Here is a 16,823-nt window from a genome sequence, read left to right as displayed (position 1 = left end):
TTCTGGTTGTAGATCAAAGGAGAGGCATCTCATAATGCCATGATGCTGATCACTTTTTCTAGCTTTTTAAGGTGGAAACTCAGATTTTCACCTTTCTTCTCTTTGAAAACAAGTATTTAAAGTTCTACATTGTCCCGTAAATATCTCCAACTATTTAGGGATTTTTCAAATATTTTCCTGTTACTTATTTCTAACTTAATTTCATTATTATTAGAAAGTATAAAGCCTGATTTCAGTCTTTTAAAATTTATTGAATTTGTTTTATAAACTAGCATATGGTTTATCTTGGTGAACAAAGCATAGACATTTAAAAAAATATGTATTCTATAGTTATTGAGTGCAGTGTTCTAGGAGATATTAGGTCAAGGTGGTTGATAAATAGGTCAAGTGTTCTATAAATTGGGCAAGTTGGTTGATAATCTTTTTCTAGTCTTCTATATATTTTTTTAAATGGGAAATTGCATGGATCTATTATCGAGGTTTTTATCTAATTCTGATCACTGAGAGATGAATGTTATAATCACTCACTGTAGTTGTTGATTTTTCTAATTCTCCTTGGAGTTTTTATTTCACATATATCAAACCTCTGATATATGTTGCATACATGTTTCAGTTCAGTTCAGTTGCTCAGTCGTGTCTGACTCTTTGTGACCCCATGGACTGCAGCAGGCCAGGCCTCCCTGTCCATCACCAACTCCTAGAGCCTACCCAAACTTATGTCCATTGAGTCGGTGATGCCATCTGGATGCCATCCTGCCATCTCATCCTCTGTCGTCCCCTTCTCCTCCTGCCTTCAATCTTTCCCAGTGCTAGGGTCTTTTCCAATGGGTCAGTTCTTCTCATCAGGTGGCCAAAGTATTGGAGTTTCAGCTTCAACATCAGTCCTTCCAATGAATATTCAGGACTGATTTCCTTCAGGATGGACTGGTTGGATCTCCTTGCAGTCCAAGGGACTCTCAAGAGTCTTCTCCAACACCATAGCTCAAAAGCATACAAGTTTAGAATTGTTAAATTTTCTTGATGATCTAACCTCGTTATCATTATAAAATGTCCCCATTTTCAACAACCAACATATTTGAGCAGGTACAATTTTTTATAACAGATATAAGTTTTATATATAAAACTATAGTAGATCCATGCAATTCCCCGTTAAAAAACATATAGAGGAAGCATAGACTTTGGATTAAAGATGATGTTTTGGTAAAGATTACAAAGAACTTTTCCAGGTTTAAAACTGAAAGTTTTACTGTAAAATTTCTTGTAAACAAACTAGTCAGGACTCAGTTTCATGATGACAGTATGTAAGATAAGGAAGAAAAGACATTCATTCCAACCTACCTAATGCTAATTTTATTAGTCTTTGAGGTAAATATTGTCTAGTTTACACTTAACTTTTATGATAAGATGTAATGGCCTGCTCAATTGTTTTCTCAAAGTAGCTGTGTCAAAATGTCCCCATTTTTTTCTTCTTTCTTTTTAATATTAATTTTCTCTTCTACTTGTATCATTTCTAGGTTTCTGTCTTTGAGCTTACTAATTCTCTTTTCCGTATGGTCTGCTCTGTTTCTCTCTGGCCTTTATCAGTTTCTTTTGATTAAAGAATCCAAGGGCCTGGGTGGTAGGTAACACTTGAACTTCAAACTTGTCATTAAAGGATGACGTTAATAGTAGCGATGATGACAATGAAATAATCAAGATGAAAATAATAATAACTAGCATTTATTGAACACTTACATACTGCCAGACGAGTCTGATAGGTTTACTAAGTAATTACTAGTACTAATGCTGGAGAAGGCAATGGCACCCCACTCCAGTACTCCTGCCTGGAAAATCCCATGGACGGAGGAGCCTGGTAGGCTGCAGTCCATGGGGTCACCGAGGGTCGGACACGACTGAGCGACTTCACTTTCACTTTTCACTTTCATGCATTGGAGAAGGAAATGGCAACCCACTCCAATGTTCTTGCCTGGAGAATCCCAGGGATGGGGGAGCCTGGTGGGCCGACTTCTATGGGGTCACACAGAATCGGACACGACTGAAGTGACTTAGCAGCAGCAGCAGTACCAATGCACTTTGCTACTAAACTCCATGAGAACCGAGACCATTACATTTTTTCTTAACAATCCATTCCCTGGAGCACAGTAAGAATTTAATAAATATTTAATGAATAAAAAAATTAGCGTTAAGTTCCTCAGTCGAATCGGCAAGATGGACTTCAGTGCCAGAGCGGGGCTGATGGCCCGTGGTTTCGCATCCTTGGAGGTCAATTGAAGCGCCAGATCCCTGCGAGGAGCAATAGGAACCAGTGGTTTTAAATTTTCTAGGCAACCGCTGATGGATTGACAGTATGTTGGGGCCTAATGGTGTGCACAAAACAAAAAGCTGAGATTTGAGAAGACAAATGCCCTTCTCGCGCTCGACAAGCTTCTGAGAAGCCGGGCAGCCGAACCAATTTCAGCCTGAGATACCGCCGCTTTAGCGCCGTGATTTTGCAATCATTCAACTGCTCTAGTGCGTCCTGACTGCTCTAGCCCCTAGAGGAGGTGACGTCGGAAGTCTCGACTGCTCCTCGCGGGGCGTGTCCACCCGCCGGCGTTTGCCCCACCCACTCCCACACGCTCCACTTCCGGAAGGGCCTGTCGCGCTCTCTGTGGCTAGGTGTTTCTACGCCTGACAGGTTAACGTCCACGCGGGAGAAAAGAGTCGGGTCAGTCCTACTCCAAAAGCATCTGTTCCCGTCGTTCTGGAGACCGCTTTTGCGCGAGGGGCGAACTGTTTCTAGGGCAGCACGTCAGGGGCCACCTCCTTGTTGTTGCTGGGTCGCGACCTCCTGGAGCTGCGTAATTGGGGGACCCGTGGTGGGCTAATCTTGACCTTGCCTCGTGGTCCTTGGTGAGCATTTCCAGGAGCACATTTGTGATGAGGTGGAACTGTGCACTTTGTCGGTGTTCCCAGGTTACAACAGTTTGAGAGAGGCCCTGCCTAGATGATTGTGTAAAAGAATACTCTGGCTCGGTGGTCATGATAATTCGTCTCCATCACAGCTGAGCTCCATAAGGGGGCTGACCGTAGAAGTGATTTTCAGCGTTTAAGTGATTTTTGGGTGTTTGTATAAGCGTGCGTATGCATGTTTGTCAGTCTGTGCGTGTGTGGAAAGGGCTGTAATTTAGAAAATCCACAAGTATTATATTTTGCTACTTTTCCTGGTCTCTTCCCCTCATTCCTCTTTATTCTCACCTGAGGGGCATTGCTGTCCTTCACCTTTGGACATAAACAACTCTCTACTTGAACTTACACATTTAAAACACAGATCTGACTGTTAATCCTCTACTTAAAACCTTACTGGCCTTCCCATTGATTCAGGATAGTACAAATTCCTTTGGGTGGATTGAAGACACTTCAAAGTCTTGTTTATGATGAATTTTTCAGTCTCATCTCCTTTCATGGGAAACACACGAACACATACGTGCTGTATGTCCCTGTCATGCCATCCTGCAGTAATTTCATCTCTTTGGCTATGATAGTGTTTTATAATGGTTTACCCACGTTTAGAAATTTACTTTTCCATTCAGTCAGAATTTAGTGATTTCATGGTTATTGCCAGACACTGTTTTAGGAACTGGGGGGAAAATGGAGTTAAAATTGGGGAGAAAAAGCCCAACCTGCAGTCCTTTTGAAAAATAACAGCTTGATTGAAATATAGTTCACACACCATGGAATTTTTAAATACACATTGCTTTTTAGTGCATTCACAAAGTTGTACAACTGACAACCACGGTTTTAAAACATTTTCATCGCCCCTGAAAGAAACCTTGTACCCATTAGCAGTCTCCCTTGAGTTCCTTCTTACCCTACCCCACTTGTAGCTCTAAGGAACTACTAATCTGCTGAATATATAAATATATTTGTCAATTCTGGACAATTCTAGAATAGGCTGATAAATAATAAACCATGTGGTCTTCTTTCGCTTAACATGTTGAAGTGTATCAGCACTTCATTTCTTTTTATTGCTAAATATTGTTTCACTGTGTGGATAAACCACCAGTTACTTATCCATTGGTCCTGTTGATGGGTATTTCAGTTGTTTTGGTTATCCTAAATAATGCTGCTATGAACGTTGGTGTACGCATTTTTTTTGTGTGAGCATAATGATTTCATTTCTCTTGGCTATGTACGTAAGAGTAGGATTCCTGGGTCATATGGTAATTCTACATTTAACATTTTGAAGAACTACCAGACTTTTTTTTTTTTTTAAAAGCAGCAGCTGCTGCTGCTGCTGCTAAGTCTCTTCAGTCGTCTCCGACTCTGTGCGACCCCATAGACGGTAGCCCACCAGGCTCCTCCGTCCCTGGGATTCTCCAGGCAAGAACACTGGAGTGGGTTGCCATTTCCTTCTCCAATGCATGAAAGTGAAAAGTGAAAGTGAAGTCGCTCAGTCGTGTCCGACTCTTAGCGACCCCATGGACTGCAGCCCACCAGGCTCCTCCATCCATGGGATTTTCCAGGCAAGAGTACTGGAGTGGGGTGCCATTGTCTTCTCCGAATTTAAAGCAGCTTCACCATTTTATATTCCTATAAGCAGTGTATAAAGGTTCTGATTTCTTCACATCCTTGCCAACGCTTATTATCTTTTTAATTTTTTTTATAATTCTAGCTGTCCTAGTGGGTGTGAAGCATTGTCTCGTTGTGGTTTTGATTTGTATTTCCCTGATGGCTAATGTTGAGCATCTTTTTGTGTGCTATTGGCCACGTGTATATCTTCTTTGGAGAAATGTCTATCCATTCCTTTGCCCATTTAAAAACTAAGCTGTTGTTTACCATTGAGTTGTAAGAGTGCTTTATATATTCTAGGTCAGGTCTTTCATCACCTGTATGACAGTCTTCGGGATTATACAATAGTTCCTTTAAATGGGAAGCACATGAGCTTAATTTTGACTTTTCCTGGGGACCATGTTATACAGATATGTGGGAGTAATTCAGAGTGAATTACTAAGCGTGAAAGACCAGGCTCAGGAAAATTGACGCGAAGATCCTGTGAGCAGCATTTTAAGATTTGAAAGATGAAGCAATGGAAAACAGTTTATATAATTTTTCTATTCCCTGCTGATTTTGCCTTTTCCTTATTGATTTGTAGGAGGTTTTTCTGTAAAGATATTAGCCCCTTAGCTGTTAGATATGGGACAGATATTTTCAGACTACTTGTTAACTTTTTTCTGTATTTTACTATTCTAATGCTTTACGTTTTTATGTGGTCAGTACTGTGAATGTTTTCCTTAAAAGGCTTCTGGGTGGTCGTTTGGGATACTGTTCTTAAATGATAGGAATTACAGAAACCGACATGTTAGTTACCTGGTTTGTCTGAGTTGCTGGTACTACGTTTAGCTTTACTGGCAAGCCTTATTTTATTGTGCTTTGATTATTGTGTTTTTTTACAAGTTGAAGGTCTCTGATGCAAACCTGCATCAAACAACTCTATTGGTGCCATTTCCCCAAAACATTTGCTCACTTTGTGTCTCTATGTTACATTGTGGTAATTCTCACAATATTTCAAACTTTGTTATTATTAATTTGTTATGGTGATCTGTCAACTGTGATCCTTGATGTTGCCATTGTAATTGTTTTTGGGTGCATGAACTGTGCCCATATAAGACAGTGAAATTAATTGAGAAACTTGTGTGTTCTGACTGCTCCACCAACTGACTTTTACCCTGTTTCTCCCTCTCTCCTTGGGCTTCCATAGTCCCTGAAATGTAATATAGAAATTAGACTAATTGATAACCCTGCAGTGGCCTCTTAAGTGTTCAAGTGAAAGCAGGTATTACACCGTCAGGCTTCCCGAGTAGCTCAGCTGGTAAAGAATCCGCCTGCAATGTGGGAGACCTGGATTTGATCCCTGGGTTGAGAAGACCCCCTAGAGGAGGGCATGGCAACCCACTACAGTATTCTTGCATGGAGACTCCCCAGGGACAGAGGAGCCTGGCAGGCTAAGTCCATGGGGTCACAAAGAGTTGGACACGACTGAGCGACTTTCACTTTCACTTTGGAAGAAGTTGATTCCAACCCTCATGGATAACTTTGAGGAGTTCAAGACTTGGTGGAGGACATAATTGCAGATGTGGTGGGAACAGCAAGAGAGCTAGAATTAGTAGTGGAGTCTATAAAGATGTGACTGCATTGCTGTGATTTCATGATATAACTTTAATGGATGAGGAATTGCTTCTTATGAATGAGCAAAGAACGTGGTTTCTTTAGATAGTACCTACTCCCAATGATTATGTGAAGATTGTTGAAATGACAGCATAGTATTTAGAATATTACATCAACTTATTTGATACAATGGTGACAGTGTTTGAGAGGTTAACTCCAATTTTGAAAGAAGTTCTCCTGTGGGTAAAATGCTGTGTAACAGCATTACTTGCTACAGAGAACCCATGTAGGAAAGGAAAAGTCAGTGGATGCAGCAAGCTTCATTGTTGTCGTACTTTAAGAAATTGCTGCATCCACCTCAACCTTCAGCGTTCATACCCTGATCATTCAGAGTGTGTGTGTGTCGCTTCAGTCATGTCCAACTCTTTGTGATCTACGAGCCAGCCAGGCTCCTCTGTCCATGGGATTCTCCAGGCAAAATACTGGAGTGGGTTGCTATGCCCTCCTCCAGGGGATCTTCCTGACCCAGGGATCGAACCTATGTCTCTTACGTGTCTGCTGCATTGGCAGGCAGGTTCTTTACCACTAGCACCACCTGATGAGTCAGTAGCCTCCAACATCAGAGAAAGACCCTCCACCAGCATAAAGATGTGACTCTGAAAGCCCACATGATGGTTAGCTTTTTCTTTTTTTAGCAGTAAACTATTTTTAAATTAGATATTTTGCTTTTAGATATAATACTGTTGCACACCTAATAGTCTGTAGTATAGTGTGAACATAACTATCACATGCCCTGGGAAAACAGAAAATTCATGTAACTCACTTTATTGCAATATTCACTTAATTGTGACAGTCTGGAGCGGAACCCACAATATCTCAGAAGTGTGCCTGTAGAGTGTTCATTGTTTCAGACTCTTGTGCCTCCCTGTCTTTCTGCCTTGAAAAACATGCTAAAATCTGCTTCAGCTTTGTTCTTTAAGCTTTCTATAACACTTAGTTATTTTCTTATTCTCATCTTCATGTTTAGTATAGTGCATTAGATTTTTGAGAGCTGTGCTGGACAGTTGGTCATCACATAGAGGTACTTAATACATGCCCGCAGAAGTTTATTTGAAGATTTTATGTGTGCAGAGCTTGAGTGTAACTATGCTGGTTCTGTATTGGTTGTGACATGCTGGGAATAGTAGTTTTATAAAATCCTATTAACATTATTTGGTGTTTGTTTTTCTCATTTCATTGATTTAAAGGTAGTGGTAATTCAGGTATTTTTAGGGTCTCTGAACATTTTGAGTAATTGAGGAAAACTATATATCATAGCTCCCTAGAAAATAGCTCCCATGTAAAATTCTAATTTACATGCAATACCTGAGGCTTCATTATTTCCATATGGCCTGATTTGTCAGGAGGACTGTGTGTTTCTTGCTATAGTATTTGCTTTTTTTTTTAATTATGGTAAAATGTCCATAACATGAAATTTAGCATTCTGACCATTTAAGTGTACTATTCAGTGACATTAAGTGCATTCATTTTGTTGTGGAACTGTCACCACCATCCTCTCCAGAACCTTTATCTTCCTGAACTGAAATTCTGTATAACCTGTTACATAATAATGCCCCAGTTCCCCCTCTCTCCAGCCCCGGTAACCACCTTTCCACTTTGTCTCTGGAATACAGTATTTCTCTTTGTGTCTGATTTATTTTGCTTTGTATTATGTCTTTCAGGCTCATCCTTGTGGCGTATTGCAGAATTTTCTTCCTTTTTAAGGCTAAATAATAGTCCATTGTATGCATATATCACATTTTGTTTATCCATTCATTAGTTCCTAGATATGTGGGTTGTTTCCATCTTTTGGCTATTATGAATAGTGCTTCTATAAACATTGGTACACAGTTATTGTTTGAGTTCTCTTGAGTGTATACCGTTAAGTGGAATTGCTGGGTCATAGGATAATTCTCGGACTTCCGAGATTACTTACCAGTAGCGCAGCTGGTAAGTAATCTTCCTGCAATGCAGGAGACCCCGGTTTGATTCTTGGGTTGGGAAGACTCCCTGGAGGAGGGATTGGCTACCTATTCCAGTATTCTTGGTCTTCCCTGGTGGCTCAGATGGTAAAGAATCCACCTGCAATGCAGAAGACCTGGGTTCGATCCCTGGGTTGAGAAGACCCCTGAAGAAGAGCATGGGAACCCTCTCTAGTATTCTTGCCTGGAGAATTCCCATGGACAGAGGAGCCTGGTGGGCTACAGTCCATAGGGTCGCAAAGAGTCGGATGTGACAGAATAACTAAGCACAGCACAGGGTAATTCTTGGTTTGAGTTTTTGAGGAACTATCAGTTTGCTTCAGTGTTTTTTTGTCATTCACATAAAATATGAGGCTTAAAAGAATTGTGTAATTTAGGCATGTATTACTGATCACATTTACCTTTCTAAAAATATGAATTCAAAGAGCCAGCTCCTGGTTGAAGGTATGTGGGAGTTTTTGTCTTAGGTTTTGGAAATCTTGGAGTTTTAAAATTACGTGCTAGAATTCAGATTAAATAAGTTTACCTGGATAGGTTCCCAGATCCCAAACTTGTTTATGATCTAATCTCCTGCCTTTTTTTTTTTTTTTGCTGTTGTTTGATTTCAGTGTTTGTTTTCTGTGTTTTCAATCTTTTGGGGAAATTACTTGTCATGGCAGTTGGTAAGATGGGGGTGATTTTGCAGACTTGTATCATTGCAGAGGTCTGGATTGTTCTGTTATGCTGAGTATCTCATTGGATACTTTGGCAATTACTCTGGTATGTTGTAAATACTGCTGCTTCTGACAGGCAAGTTTAGTGCAAAGACATCCATGTCATTAATTAGTGAAGAGTGGGAAATGACCAATATTATTCTGTTATTACTATACCATTATTTTTTCAACTACTCCCCTGAAGTTGGAAGTGTTATGTTGTTGTGGGTACTGGGATCCCTCTCAATAACTGGCCTCTCTGCGATCAGTGGGGAAGTGTAGACAAACAGACAGCAGTATGACTCACCAAATCTTAGAAAACTAAGATCTTATGCTTGCCAGACTCTCTCTTCCCCTTCCGCTCCAATTCTAACGTCTTTCGTAAACTCCCTGTTTAATATTTCCTCATCACTGTTACAGTCCATAGCCCATGGTAAACAGCAAGTGTATTATCAGGAGAGATGGAAGGAACAAAGGTGTTAATGAGGCTTTTGCTCTCAGTTTGGGTCAGTTGGTCATCTGGGCTCTCTCAGCGGGTCATCTGTTGTGTGGGCTCTTGGGACCGTATTTCATTGGCAACTGCAGATGCACTTGAAAGGTCCCCAGAGGGGTGTGGGTGCTCCAGACTCTTGGAACTTGAACGTAACTTAGATTTGTATGGGATTTCCCTGCCATCCAAAATACCAAGATTACATGGATGCTAAGTATCCAGCCTGGACTGTTTATGCTCCAGCTTTTTGAATAAGACTAAACACACTCATATAAAATGCCTTTATAATTCTTCTTTTGAGGTTACCAGAGAAAGGTGAATATTAACTCCTAGTTTTTGGTAATAGATTGTTACCTTTCATCAGACTTGTTTTTGCTAGGGATAAAGTGATTTTACTGCTGGTGTACATCATTAACCTTTAGAAATGCTTCCAAGTCCATATTAAATATTTCAACATGCTTGTGTCAGATCAGGACCTTTCTATAGCTCAAATTGAGGTATAAACAGCAAAACTTAAATTTTATGTTGATGTTTTTGCATTCTAACTTTATGATTTTTCTTCCTTTCTATAAACACGTGGCGCTGAGTATTTTTATCCTCTTATTCTGTCCTGTCCTTTATCACACAGTACAATTGACTATTTTACCTTTTGGTTTAGTTCTGTAAATTGTAATACATGTATAGATAGATTAGTGTGACTGCTACTGTAGCCAGGGTACACCTCACCTCAGAAACTCCCTCCTGCTCTCTTTAGGGTCACCTTTCCATTGCCTAGGTAACCAAAAAGTAAATGTCATTTTGTGCTTTTTACTGTGGGAAGCAGTAAGGTGATTTTCCTTCCTTTTCTCTTTATCAGTGATTTTTACTCAAATGCGATGGACTAAAAAGGATAAAATAAACCTAATCCCTTTTCATTTTCTTTCAGAAACTCAAAACTTTTTCACAAACTTCATTAGGAATAAGATCATTTTTGCCTGTGATGCCTTCCAACAGGGGGCAGTGTTGGGCCATAACAGGACACAAAGATTGTCTGCTGCAAAAGAACTAGAAGTTTTTACTTCAGGAAAACAGGACAGTTAATTAAGAATTGACATTTAACTCTAGAATCCACTTTCTTTGATCTATTCCCAAAGCTGTCTTACTCCTAGCAAAGCAGTCTAAGGATGAAAGCATCCTTTAATTCTTTTGTATTTGTTTTCAGATAGTTTTAACTGTTTGTAGAATTAGGAGTTAAGTCTTAAAGGTTAACCTTTATGTAAGGAATACCTGCAGTATTATGGGTGAGTCTGTGAATCCTCCCTTCCAGCCCCTCCCTGTGATCTGGTAGACGTTTATCAGAGACGCACGTCAGGTGTTCTATATTCCAGTATTCTTTATTGTGGGCAGGAACCCCATCTGTAACATCCCTCAGAGTTGATAGCGTGAATTAATCAGCAAATGGAGCAGATGCAGAAGAAAGATGCAGATTTTGATCGCCAGGTTCTGAGTTTGAAGCTTTAATGGAGATGTTTAGTGAGAAATGATGGAGTGGAGCCTGTGAGACATTCACAGTTAGGTGATTCAGGTTTTCAAGCCTAACTCACTTAAAAAGGGATTCCTAATTTTTATCTGGTAGTATGTACTTCCCTGGGAATTGGTATCACCATTTATCAGGATGCTCATGCAGGATACTGGGAATCATCTTTAAGACCTCTCAGCATTCTCTTAATTCTACCTTTTAGGTAGGCTTTCTCAGACCTGGTTACTTCCTCTCTGCTTCTGTTATCCAAGTCCAAACTATCTTTATCCCTCACCGGGATTCCGCTTCCTAACTGGTCTGCCTAAATGTGATAAAGAATCTGCCTGCCAATGCAGGAGATGCAAGTTTGATCCCTGGGTTGGAAAGATCCTCTGGAAAAGGAAGTGGCAATCCACTCCAGTATTCTTGCCTGGGAAATCCCATGGATAGAGGAGCCAGGCGGGCTACAGTCCATGGGGTTGTAAAGAGTCAGACATGACTTAGCGAGTAACCAACAAAAAAGATGTGATATTTCTACTTTATTTTTCACACAAAAACTATTTAAAAAAATATAAAATGTGATCATGTCAAACTCTTAGTTGAAACTTTTCTATTATTTACCATTATGCTTAGGATAAGCCAGAAATATTTAGTTTGACCAACAGTCCACCCTTCCAGCCCCTCCCTGTGATCTGGCTTCTCTGCTTACTGCTACAGCCTCAGATTATGCCACTTTTCTCTTGGTCGCTATGCTCCATCTTCTCTGATGTCTTCTTTGTTCCTTGTTCGGACTAGGGGAGCAGAATAGAAGCAGGGGGACCTGTTTTTAAGCAAACATGCATTTTAGGTAAAGAAGTGATGGCTCAGGGATATATTAAAGTTTGTGGCTCATGGGGACTCATCACTTTGTCACGTTTCCACTCAGATCTCAGGATAAAAGCACATCTGACTTCAGATTCAGTGTAGAAAAAAATTATATTCTGATTGAGAAAAGGAAGTTTAGGACCAGGCAGTCATTACCCTGGTATATTCGACGTGTAGACAATGCTTTCTGTTTGAGAACTTTGAGTGTGCCTAAAATGACTCTCTTTGTAAAATCATTCTTCTCGCTTTTAATTATCCATTAACTTTGTTTTTCATGAGTTTGAGTCTTGCCGCAGCCACCGGTTGGCCCACACAACCACCTGGGGCTTAGATGCTGTTGGTGGTATCCGAGTAAGCGGTAGTAGTGCTGCCTGTTCTTGGATTTCTGGCTTCCTGGGGCAGTTCATTCCTTTTTGCAAGAGTTTAAGTTATCTGTCTCGTCGAGATCTCTGGCCTGCAGTTTTCCCACACTGGTTCTAGCTTTCCTTGGAGGCACAGAGAACAAGCCTAACTTCTCTTCCCCCATTAGCTCTTTAGCTATTGAAGTTGCTGTTGTGGCTCCCAGCATATTCTCCTTTGTAAATCTCCTTAGCTTCAAGTATTTCTCATTGTCTTCACTATTCTGGGTACTTTCTACTGACTGTTCTCCAGTTAAGTGTTTGAAAGTGTGTTTTGAGATTGCATGCCACACAGTCACTTAAGACACGAGTTAAAAGTGAAGATTCTTATTGGATTAAGATGGTAAATTAACTTCTGATCTAGCTCCCTATTGATACCCTACTGAAACTATAGTAAAGTAAAGTTCTGTATAAAGTAAAGTATAGTATAGTAAAATTATGTCCAAAGGACAGAACATCAGGCAAGGAGATGAGCAGTACAGTTTGAAAAACTGGAAAGCCTAAACAAGAATGAGTGGCAATTTATCTAGACACCCAAAACTGAAAAGCTTAAACAAGAATGGCAGTTTATCTAGACACACAAGACTCATGAACCCTAAATTGGCAGAAGATCAGATTTACCTTGTAAATCCTCAAAAAGCTCAAAAACTAGGCAATACCAGATATCTCTGGAAATTGGGATACAAGGGAGATGAAATAGGAAGATTGGGTGAATATTGCTGATTAGTAACTCCCAATGGATGCTGTTCACTTTGGGACAGATTCTGGAGACTCACAGCAATGATCTCTGGATAAAATCGGATTTCCATGTGGGAAGGCATTCCTAGCATTTCTCAGGAAATTTTACGTTTATTTGAATTCTAAAAGCTGAGGAAAATCATTTAAATAGTGAGGGAAACAGGAAAAAGGAATTTAAAATTCCCTGAGAATTAAAGCTTAACAATCAATACTGCTGGTTACCATTTGTTTTAAGAGTTCCACTGCCATCAAGGGGAAAGCAAGAATGGGGCATGCTGACATACTGAGTAGAAAGTACAGGTCTGGGAACTGAGAAAGAAGCGTCTGGGAGAAAAGCGGAATCGTGATTAATAAGCTGGTCTTACTCATAGTTTTTGCCATCTTATAAATATGTTTTCATCCTCTGCTGCTAACAGGTATTCTTAGGAGTAAAATAAGTTTATATTAATTGTAAATCCTATGAGTGGTGTTCCAAGAAATAAAAAGTTTGGGAGCATACTAAATTGGTAAATTGGCAGTAACAATTTATTATTATTTTTTTAAAATTTTATTTTATTTAACTTTACAATATTGTATTGGTTTTGCCATATATCTAAATGAATCTGCCACAGGTATACATGTGTTCCCCATCCTGAACTCTCCTCCCTCCTCCCTCCCCATATCATGCCTCTGGGTCATCCCAGTGCACCAGCCCCAAGCATCCAGTATCGTGCATTGAACCTGGACTGGCGACTCATTTCATATATGATATTATACATATTTCAATGCCATTCTCCCAAATTCTCTCACCCTCTCCCTCTCCCACAGAGTCCAAAAGACTGTTCTATACATCAGTGTCTCTTTTGCTGTCTCGTAGGGTTATTGTTACCATCTTACTAAATTCCATATATATGAGTTAGTATACGGTATTGGTGTTTTTCTTTCTGACTTACTTCCCTCTGTATAATAGGCTCCAGTTTCATCTACCTCATTAGAACTGATTCAAATGTATTCTTTTTAATGGCTGAGTAATACTCCATTGTGTATATGTACCACAGCTTTCTTATCCATTCATCTGTTGATGGACATCTAGGTTGCTTCCATGTCCTGGCTATTATAAACAGTGCTGCGATGAACATTGGGGTACACGTGTCTCTTTCCCTTCTGGTTTCCTCAGTGTGTATGCCCAGCAGTGGGATTGCTGGATCATAAGGCAGTTCTATTTCCAGTTTTTTAAGGAATCTCCACACTGTTCTCCATAGTGGCTGTACTAGTTTGCATTCCCACCAACAGTGTAAGAGGGTTCCCTTTTCTCTACACCCTCTCCAGCATTTATTGCTTGTAGACTTTTGGATCGCAGCCATTCTGACTGGCGTGAAATGGTACCTCATAGTGGTTTTGATTTGCATTTCTCTGATAATGAGTGATGTTGAGCATCTTTTCATGTGTTTGTTAGCCATCTATATGTCTTCTTTGGAAAATTGTCTATTTAGTTCTTTGGCCCATTTTTTGATTGGGTCATACAATTTAGTATTTTGTGTAGTACTGTTAACCTTGCTATGAGATCTCAATGTTGTATATATAAATATTACCCAATAGTGTTTGATGGTGTTTTCAAGTTCAGAATATTCACTGATAAACTGTAGGTTTTTTTTTTCCCCCCAAATACTAAGGAATTGAAGGTATGAATGTTTTTATGGAATACTCCAGTATGAAATGAGAACTTAATATAAAATCTGAATACTAAAAGCAGTATTTCAAAGCAAAGCCAAAACCAGAACAAGCAAAATAGTTTATTATTAAATTACAGGCAATTATAGAGGTAACATGTGCCCCAGTACTTCACCTGAGGATTCTTTTTTGATACACTTTGTATTTGACCAATGTCAATGCAAAATGAGTGGAATTTTTCTACATCTGGAATATTTATTATGAAAGACTTTTGAACAGGACAAATAATACATGGTGTATTTTAAAATTTCATGTGTATTTCAACTTTTACAAAGATGTTAATTTGTCATTTTATATTCATGTTTCTTTTTAAAGATCTTGCTCTTTTCTCAGATTTCTCGAGAATAATGGTATATAACATTATATAAGTTGAAGATGTGCAAAGTGATTATCTGGTACATGTATGTATTTTGAAATGATTGCCCCAGTACAGTTAGTTAATACCTCTGTCACCTCACATAAGTACCACTTGTGTGTGGGTATGTGGTGAGGACATTTAAGATTTACTCTCATGGCAACTTTCAACTATATAATAGTATTAACTGTAGTCACTATGCTGTACATTAGATGCCCAGAATTAATTCATCTCATAATGGGAGATTTTTGTTTCTTGACCAGCCTCTTCCCATTTCCTCAGTCCCGAGCCCTTGGCAAACGCCATTAGATCCCCAGAATTAATTTATCTTGTAATTGGAGATTTTTGTTTCTTGACCAGCCAGTCCCAAGCCCCTGGCAAACGCCATTCTCTGTTTCAATGAGTTTGCGATATACATTCCATATATAAGTGGTATCATGGAGTAAATGTTTTTCTCTAACTTGTTCAGCTCTCGTTTCATTGATGTGTCCCAAATAGCAGAATTTCCTTCATTTTTTAAAAATGACTGAATGATATTCTAGTGTATGTGTATATATCCATTTTTATCCATTTATCTATCAATGGACACTTTGGTTATTTCTGTGTTTTCATTACTGTGAATAATGCTGTAATGAACACAGGGAGTATGGAAGTCTCTTTGACATACTGATTTCATTTCTTTTGGATGTATAACCAGAAGTGGGATTGCTGGATCATATGGCAGTTTTACTTTTAATTTTTTGAGGAATATCAATACTGTTTTCCACGCTGCTAAGTCACTTCAGTCGTGTCCGACTCTGTGCGACCCCATAGACGGCAGCCCACTGGGCTCCCCGTCCCTGGGATTCTCCAGGCAAGAACACTGGAGTGGGTTGCCATTTCCTTCTCCAGTGCATGAAAGTGAAAAGTGAAAGTGAAGTCGCTCAGTCGTGTCTGACTCTAAGCGACCCCATGGACTGCAGCCTTCCAGGCTCCTCCATTCATGGGATTTTCCAGGTAAGAGTACTGGAGTGGGGTGCCATTGCCTTCTCCAGCTGTTTTCCATAGTGCTATACTGATTTATATTCCTGTCAAAAATACAGAGGGGTTCCCTTTTCTCACGTTCTTCTCAACACTTATCTCTTGTTTTTTTTGGGGTGTGAGGTGGTATCTCATTGAGGTTTTGATTTGCATTTTTCTGATAATTAGTGATGTTGAGTATCTTTTCATGTGCTTGTTGGTCATTGTATGTCTTCTCTGGAAAAATGTCCGTTCAGGTCCTTTGTTCATTTTTAATCAGATTATTTGCTTTTTGTTATTGAATTTTATGAGTTATGTATTTTTGATATTAGCCCTTGTGAAATACATGATTTGCAAATATTTTCTCCTACTCTGTAGATTGCCTTTTTATTTTGTTGATTCTTTTGCTGTGCAAAAGCTTTTTAGTTTGATGTAGTCTCATTTGTTGATTCTTTTGGTGCCATATCTGAAAAAGTCATTGCCAAGAAAATGTCAAGGATCTTTTAATCTTACTTTCTTCTGGGAGTTTTATGTTTAAGGTCTTACATTTACATCTTTAATAATCCATTTCTGAGTTCATTTTGTGAGTGGTGTAAGGGTTTCATTTCATTCTTTTGCATGTAAATATCCAATTTCCCCAGCAATATTTATTGTAGAGATTAGCTTTTCTCAATTGAGTATTTTTGACTACTTTGTCAAATATTGGTTGACCACATATACATGGGTTTATTTCTGGGCTCTCAATTCTGTTTCATTGATCTACATGTCAGTTTTTAATGCCAGTATCTTATTGTTTTGATTGTTATAGCTTTGTGATATAGGTAAAAATCAGGAAGTATGATTTTTTTTTTTCCTTCTCAGGATTTTTTTGGCTATTTGAGTCTTTCATGGTTCCATACAAATTTTACAAT

The 16,823-nt window shown here is 39.2% G+C and overlaps 1 protein-coding gene across 5 annotated transcripts in view; it reads left to right on the top strand.

Moving 5' to 3' along the window:
- Positions 1 to 2,608: 2,608 nt before the first annotated feature.
- The window catches only part of LOC113891324 (cytochrome c oxidase assembly factor 1 homolog), a 94,653-nt gene continuing 80,438 nt past the window's right edge, over positions 2,609 to 16,823 (top strand). The window contains exon 1 of one of the 5 annotated variants that reach the window (XM_027539215.1): positions 2,609 to 2,677. The gene's annotated coding sequence lies outside the window, so the exon portion shown is untranslated. Of the gene's footprint in view, positions 2,708 to 16,823 lie in introns of all 5 variants that reach the window. The other 4 variants (XM_027539211.1, XM_027539212.1, XM_027539213.1 and 1 more) reach the window with 4 other exon arrangements.

This window comes from Bos indicus x Bos taurus, chromosome 4, assembly GCF_003369695.1.
Source record: "Bos indicus x Bos taurus breed Angus x Brahman F1 hybrid chromosome 4, Bos_hybrid_MaternalHap_v2.0, whole genome shotgun sequence".
NCBI classification, from domain to species: Eukaryota; Metazoa; Chordata; class Mammalia; order Artiodactyla; family Bovidae; genus Bos; species Bos indicus x Bos taurus.
This window is presented reverse-complemented; position numbering and strand designations above follow the sequence as displayed.